The sequence below is a fragment of the Phragmites australis genome, chromosome 5 (assembly GCF_958298935.1).
Source record: "Phragmites australis chromosome 5, lpPhrAust1.1, whole genome shotgun sequence".
In the NCBI taxonomy this organism is placed as follows: domain Eukaryota; kingdom Viridiplantae; phylum Streptophyta; class Magnoliopsida; order Poales; family Poaceae; genus Phragmites; species Phragmites australis.
In genome coordinates, this window is record NC_084925.1 from 20,690,116 (window position 1) to 20,698,796 (window position 8,681).

Consider the following 8,681-nt stretch of genomic DNA (forward strand, 5'->3'; position numbering starts at 1 on the left):
CGCATGCACTGCTATCACACCCGATTTTAATGGCCAAAATTAGATGTGGCTTATGTGTGCCCATGATGTTCAACATACATAATGACATCACACGTGAAGTTAAAAAAGCAATACTTTTATTGAATAAACGTTAACTCTTATAGCAATTGACATATATTATCTTCTATGTAGATATCTGTAGCGGAACAAAAGCACTAGTGCCCAACAACAACACAGGCAGCTGATTGGGAGACACGCGTTTAGAAACGTCCCAGGTTCGTCTTGATAGTCTTCAACATCTTCACTCACTGAGTAGCACCATACATGTCACATGGCATAGGGACAATAACAAGTGTGAGCACATGATGCACTCAACAAGTGTATAAGAGAATAATGATATGCAGCCTTATATCAAGGACAAGCTAACACATGGTATATTTATGTAAATGCAAGTAAAGTAAACAGTAATACAATTGAAAAGCATTAAGCAGTTGTTAAGTGAGTGTAACTCAAACGACCTAATAACTATCACTCAAGGCTACCCACCTTGCAAACCATAACCATCTCATATCACCAGATCGTATCCATAACCATAACCACAACTCAAACCGACTAATCATGTGAGGATCCAAGTCTCTCATAACTGTAAGCGCAGCTGATATATTAGATTATACACTCTGCAGATGTTGTCTAACATTCCCTACGAGTAAGTGAATTCCATGTTACCGTGTTTGCAAGACACATAACATACATCAGTGGTGTGCTGCCAAGAAATCACTGTATGATATTTACCACTAACCAGAGCCTACTCCATTATGCATTTGCCCACTAGGTTTCACTAGCAAGGATTACAGAAAGGCCGCAGCATTTCCAACCCAGAAGCCCCCTTTTTTGCTGACCCGACACACACTGGCTAGAACTCTAACTAGTATGTCACACCTTACCCATATCAGTCTCATGGTTGGTACGTTACTTCTTGGATTATCGCTCCACAAACCAGTCCTTACCTAGGTTACTTGAGCAAATACTAAACCAATAATATAGCCATGATCACTATCACAACACCACTATGCTCAAGGCCTAAGGTTTCATGTTTCTACCTCATGTTCATGATCAAAGTTGCATATGTTCTTTAATCATGTATAAGACACTTCCCAACATCCTGATAGCAAGGTTAATCAATTGTACATAAAGACTCATATACGTATTACTTAGACTTCAAGGAATGTAAATGAAAAACTGGTAAACCCTAACACAGTTGACTACCCATCAAATTGATAATGCATGCAATTTGTAAAACAAAACAAAAATGTAGGTTCAAGATGATCAAGAAGTACACTTGCCTTTTACCCAGTGCTGCTCAATGTTGACAAAACCTTGGTCTTGAAGTCCCTCGAACTATTCTGGAACGCTATCGACTAATCGCATGAACTACCGACAAACAATACAAAGAAAAAACTAAGAACAACATACCACATATCATTAAAACACTTTAAAAACACTATAGTTGGATAGGTATGATTTAGAAACATTTAGATGAAAGAATCGTCTAAATCAGAGTTAAGGCAAAAGAGAACGGGCGTTTGAAAGATGGATTAGGCTAAAAAGGAAAGACTTATTTACTGGAGTTATCTTCCTATAGGAAACGAGTTTATTGTGCAATCAAGCTGCGGCTAGTTCAGGACTCCATTTGCAAGCTTGTTAGATAATTTCATTACCTTCACGAGCAAGATCGCGCCCTTCGTTACAAGCTTATACACAGGCTTCTAAAGCCACCTGATTAGCTGCTGCACCAGGTGCATTCCTCCAAAGATCTCCTAAAGTTCCTCCACCAAATTGTAAGATGGAATCGTCTCCAAAGATTTCGATCAGAGCTGGCATATGCCAAACATGAATACCCTCTGGAGCCACCGATATAGCACTTGGCATGGATACCCAGTCCTGAGTGAAAAAGATATCGCGAGCACAATCTTTTTCAATAAAATCATTGTGCAACAAATCAACAAAACTGAAAGTCATTTCGCGTTCCCCTTCTAACTTACCTACTACTGTACCGGCATGGATATGATCTTCCCCATACATACGCTTTTAGCTAATACACGGAAATGCATACCATGATTTTTGTGTCTATCAATAACTGCATGCATTGCTCGGTGAATGTGAAGAAGTAGGTAATTGTCGCGGCAATAATGAGCCAAACTAATATTTGTGGTGAATCCTCCAGTTAAGTAGTCATGCATTACAATAGGAACCCCTAATTCCCTCACAAATACAGCTCTCTTAATCATTTCTTCGCATGTACCCGCAGTCACATTCAAGTAATGACCCTTGATTTCACCAGTTTTGGCCTGTGATTTATAAATTGCTTCAGTACAAAAGATAAAACGGTCTCTCTAGTGCATAAATGGTTGTGAGTTTATGTTTTCATCATCTTTGGTAATATCAAGTCCACGGCGTAGACACTCATAACAAGCTCTACCATAATTTTTTGTAGATAATCCCAATTTTATTTTAATAGTACATCCCAATAAAGGATGGCCATACTTGTTTAACTTATCCCTTTCAACTTGGCTACCATGAGGCAGACCTTGGAAAGTTTTTAAATAAGTAGGAGGAATTTGTAGATCGTCCAAACGTAGAGCGCGTAGGGCTTTGAAACTAAATACGTTACCAACAATGGAAGTAAATATGTTAGTAACAAAACCCTTTTCAAATAGGTCTAATGGATAAGCTACATAATAGATATATTGACCTTTGTCCCCTGGAACGGGCTCGATGTGATAGCATCGTCCTTTGTAACGATCAAGACTAGTAAGTCCATCAGTCCAAACAGTTGTCCATGTACGAATAGAAGATTCTGCAGCTACTGCAGCCCCTGCTTCTTCAGGCGGAACCCCGAGCTGAGGAGTTACTCGGAATGCTGCCAAGATATTAGTATCCTTGGTTTCGTACTCCTGGGTGTAGTAAGTCAATTTATAATCCTTAACACCAACTTGAAATCCAACACTTGCTTTAGTTTCTATTTGTGGTGACATACGTCTCTCCCTACAACTCATGAATTAAGAATTCTCACAATAACAGGGTCTACTCGATATGGATCAGGCGTAAATGAAACCTTTGCAAAAATCTTAAAACAAAAGAACATTCAACAAATATCAACTCATTAAATAAAAAAGGGAGTATGCTCAATGAATATGTTTCATTCATATATAAAGCGTACACTCTATGTACGTTCTATCCTATAGGAATTCGATAAGAATTGAGTTGTTGTTATGGTAAGTTAACATGGTTTGTTATTAAACCATGGATTTGATTCACCAAATCCATCATTATTGTATACTCTTTGATAGATATAGCGCAACCCAAACCAATTCCTAATCCTTATTTTACAATTTTACAAGTTCTTAATAGGCCCCTTTCTTATTTTGAATCTAAATACCTAAATAATAAGAAAATTCTCTATTGATAGCAATCTATGCTTCACAGTAGTATATATTTTGTATATCGAAGTCCTAGGTAGGAAAGTAGAGTTATAACAGATCCTTCACAAAAGGCAAAATGTATATGAAAAAAAAGATTGATTGAACTTTCGAATGGATTCATTCCATGAGTAAATGATTGAATGGGATTTGCTTGGGTAAGGAAATCAAGTGCTAGTCCCCTTTTCTTTTTTATTGGATTAAATAATTCATTTCCTTTTGAATTTTGGATTTTTGGATATTTTTTATTTGATTTGGCATTATTCAACAAGAAAAAAGAAACATTCGAAAAATTCCTTTTTTGATAATTATATGATAATTATGAGAACAAATCCTACTACTTCGCATCCCGGGGTTTCCACAATTGAAGAAAAAAAGTGCAGGGCGTATTGATCAAATTATTGGACCCGTGCTGGATATCACTATTCCCCCAGGCAAGTTGCCTTATATTTATAACGCTTTGATAGTCAAGAGTCGAGACACTGCCAATAAGCAAATAAATGTGACTGGTGAGGTACAACAATTATTAGGAAATAATCGAGTTAGAGCTATAGCTATGAGTGCTACAGACGGGTTGATGAGAGGAATGCAAGTGATTGACATGGGAGCTCCTCTCAGTGTTCCAGTGCATTAGGCTAGACAACGTCATTATGCAAGGTTCAAGAAGTATAGGGCTAACTAGACTTTGCCTACTAGGATAAGGAGGATGATGTGGTACTGATTTGGTATACTATGCAAGCATTAACTTGGATTAAAGAAGAGGTGTGCCAAGGTCTAGTCTCAACCACCCATGATCAAAGGGTCGGGGTTACGCTTCTAGGTTAAGGATACTATCGGTAAATCTGCATAGTGGTGGCGGCTCGGGTTTCATTGAAGACAACGATCAGGCATGTGGCCACTGACATCGACATTAGGTTTTGGTGGCATGTCAGTGAAATGAGAGAAGCATGGTGTAAAATGCAGAAAGGCTAACTCAAAGGAATGGTCAGTTTATGAAGGGGTCGTGCAAGGTAACAGCAAAACAGAGACAACTGCTGCTATGTTTGGTGGTGCATGCGAACAGATGTAGCAAAGAAAATGCTCGTGTTCCTAGAGATAGACTATGATTTTGAGGAATAGTATAAACAAAGATGTTCATATTACCTGGTAACACAATGCTACAGCATGGGTTTGGACAGGTCATCCCCTGAGAGGAAGAATGATAAGCAATGATGAGAAGGGTGATGACTACGACATACGGTGGGTAACCATGTTCCGATCGTGTCGCTCATAAAATGGTGAAGGACTCCTAGAGTCATGTATAAGGCTCTATGGGACATGCCGTGACGCTGATGTTACATCCATACGGCTTTTGGATTGACAGGGAATGTGAATGCAAATATAGTGCGCGTGCAGAACGCGTCCAGACTGGGGTAGTCGGCATGTCGACCTTGATCCCAATGGTTTGGTTACTCTACTAGACAACCTGGTTGGTGAGTTCGTGGGACACATCTTGGGTCATGAGCTGGACAAAGGGTATAGTGATTGGACCTATGTTCTGCTGGGAACGTTGATGCCAATAAGCAATGGCGCGGCTATCCGCGACGGCGATGACTGTGGCTCCATAGATCAGGCTTTGGCCGGGGCTAGGGCTTGGCTAGTGACTTACTATGATTGTAAAATAGGAGTAAGAGAGGAGAATGAGAGACCCTCAACTTGCTTCGATGGTTGAGGAAGGAGGATTCACAGAGACGATGACGTAGCGCATCACGGGCGATGACGGCGGCGACTGGGCAAACGGCTTCGCACGGGCAGGGCAGCAACGGTGTCTAGGTATTTGGGGCATGGAATAGGGGCACATCCTATTTATAGAGCTAGGTGTGGCTATTTGAGGTGGAGTCCAAGCCAGGCATGACTCAAGTTCGAGTTCGAATCTGTTACGGTTTCCTTTTTTGCAACCCTCTATTTCGATGACAATATCTCCATCAACCGAACTCCAAATTGAACCCTTCATCACTCTATCTTGTATTAATCAAAAATATATACAACTTTAGTATTCATCAGAACTTCTGAAAAATCCATCTTGATTTTCAAAAATGCATCACAAGATAAATTGTTTGAACTCAGTCTTATCTGCGCAGCACTTATTTCGGGGGCCATAACTCCTAGCTCCATTATTCAAAAGGGGACATCCAAAAGTTCAAATAGAAGCTCTTGACGAGACCTACAACTTTGGTATTGTCAAGATTTGTATTTGAGAACGTCTTGAACTCTAAAACCATGTGGGAAGAAGAGGCTATCTAGGACTCCATGAATATTTATAGATTTTGTGGTTCCTTTTTATTGAGCCTTCTAGAAGACTTGGCTAAGAGTTCAGACTTGAGCAAGATTGAGCCCAAGGATACTTTTGGTATATCTAAGGTTTTATTCAAGAAACTTTTATAGAGAAATTTAAATAATATTTCAATTGAACTAGAGAAGGATTAGATATGATTAATGATTGAATAGATTATGAATTCATGAATTTTGAATTCCAACCATTAAGATCCTTAACTTATTCACTATTGTGTTTTGCAAAAACCTGTTCGAAACCTTTTTCACTCAAAACACATAAGAAAAGTACCCAAGAAATGACACGTACCAGAAGTACTCTTCCTGTCAATTCTACACCCAACAAAATCCGCATCGGAAAAACCTCAAAGAGAAAGCAAAGAGGAAGTAGAACACTAGAGTCCATACTCGAGAGTGTGCTTGAGGTACATCAGAATGTGTTTCAATAATTGTTAGTGAGACGTCCTTGGTGAAACTTGGAAGTGCGCGCACATGCAGACGAAGTAGATGTCCATTCTTGTTGCCGTCAGGTACAGGAGGGAGTCAATCATGCTCCTAAACTACCACTGATCCATCACTTCACCATCTTCATCTGGATCAAGCATAGTCGAGGTAACCATCAGTGTCACCAAGGGGTTTGTGTCACTCATGTTGAACTTCTTCACCAGCTCCTTGGTGTACTTCGTCTGGTGGATGAATGTACCCTTCTTGTTTTTCTTGATTTGAAGTCCAACGAAGAAGTTGAGCTCACCCATCATCGATATCTCAAACTCCCTTCTCATAGTTTCTACAAACTTGGCCACAAGTGCATGAGAAGAGCCAACAAAGATGATATCATCCACATAAATCTGAACAAGTAGGAAATATTCTCCATGCCTGAAAGTGAATTGATGTTTTTATCAAATGACCCCATGATATACCTATGCTCTAACAAGAAAGATCTAAGCCTACCATACCAAGTAGTAGGATTTTGCTTAAGCCCATACAAAGCTTTCTGAAGCTTCTATACTCTATGTGCGTATTTGATGTGTTCAAAGCTTGGGGTTCCTTAGCATAGACCTCTACCTATGTGAAACCATTTAGGAACGCACTCTTGACATCTATTTAAAACTCTAAGATGCGGCAAAATCAAGAAAGATCCTAATGGCTTCTAGCCTAACTACCGGTACAAAGGTCTCTCCAAAGTCTATCCCCTCTATTTGAGTGAAACCCTGGGCCACTAATCTAGCCTTGTTTCTATCTACATACCCATCCTCCCCCTGTTTGTTTTTGAAAACCTATTTTGTGCCTATGGTGTGAACATTGGGAGGTGGCTCTACAAGTAACCAAACTTGGTTTCTCTCAGAGTTTTCTAACTCTTCATGCATGGCAGTGTTCCAATTTTAATCAGATAAAGCATGTCTAACATCATGGGGCTCAAAAGAAGCAACGAATGCAGAATCAGTAAAATGAGCATCAGAAGCGGACTTGGACCAAGTTACCCTCTCATCGACATCTCCATTCATCATGTGTGGGGGATGTCACCACTGAATGTGTTGACGAACCTCACGCCTTGAGAGAACCTCCCCCACAAATATAGATGGTGAAGGCTCAAGAGTAGCTGAGTGTAAGTAGAGGCTGTAGGATCCTCTGCTGGAGTAGAAGAAGCAGGAGCCAGCTCTGGAGCAGGTGTGGTCAAGGGAAGTAGTGGATCATCCTCATCATCACCAAGAGTTGGAAGGTTACTATCTATAAAGATTTCCTCGCTTATCTCTTGATCACCAACACACTCAATGACAGAACTAGCACAGGGGGTTGATTTATCCAAAGTCACATCACAGGATTCAATGATGGTGTTAGTGTCAAGATTGTAAACCCTGTAAGCATGACTATGAAGAGAATAGCCCAAGAAAATACCATCGGAAGAAAGTGACTCGAACTTCTCAAGATTACCACGTTTTAGGATGAAGCACATACAATCAAAGTCTCTCAAATGTGAAACTTTTGGCTTCCTCCCAAAGGGCAACTCATAAGAAGTTAAATTCAAGATCGAGTGCAAGAAAATTAGATTTGAGATGTAGTAGCAATGCTAATGGCCTCAGCCCAAAACTTCCTAGGAGTCCTATGCTCATCGAGCATCGTCCTAGACACACTACTATAAACTAGACTTATATGCTAGCCCATCAAAGCTGGTTCCTAATGGGCCAGCAGTGATGTGGCATTACTGTTGGTTCATAAGCCACGCAGAAAGAATGAGCCATCGTGGCTTATGAACTAACAATGATAAGTGTCATCACTATCAATCGATGGATTGAGCTGACAGTAATGCCCTGCTCTCTCACCACTGTCGGCTTACTCCACCAACCGGTAGTGATAGCATAATATCATCGTTGGTTAGTTAAATGAGTCGGTAGTGATGCCCCCTTTCCCGACCTTCTCCAAGCTCGAGCTAATAGACAGTATGATCAGAACTTTCTCTCCCCCTCACAAACTCTCACTTAGCAGGACCCACTTCATTCCTTCACCCCCTTTGATCCCCCCACCATTCAAGCTCATTTTTTTGTCAAGAAGAAGGTCTAGATGAGCTCTCTCTTGCTATCCAAACAAAATCCCTTCTTTTCTCTCCAGTTGCTCATTTGCCCTTTTCTTCATTTTTTAGGCAAGTGAACCATGGATTTTTCCAAACAGCAAGCAAGCTTCTTGGAGCCTCTTGAGCTCAAGCAAGTTGAAATCCCCAAGTTAAATAATATATTTAGCATTTTAACTCAAAATGTTACCTTAAAAATAAAAGTTGATCCTTATCCCTTATTTTGATTCTTAATGAATTAGAAAATTTCGCCATGATATTTAGGTATGTAGTAAGATCCAATTGTATTTTTTATATTTTATTTAATTAGCAAGCTCCAATATAGAAACTTTATATATGAGCATATT

At 39.9% G+C, this 8,681-nt stretch overlaps 1 pseudogene; it reads right to left on the minus strand.

Annotated features, from left to right (window-relative positions):
* Nucleotides 1-1,641: 1,641 nt before the first annotated feature.
* LOC133918898 (ribulose bisphosphate carboxylase large chain-like) lies at nucleotides 1,642-3,111 on the minus strand (annotated as a pseudogene).
* Between the last annotated feature and the right edge of the window lie 5,570 nt (nucleotides 3,112-8,681).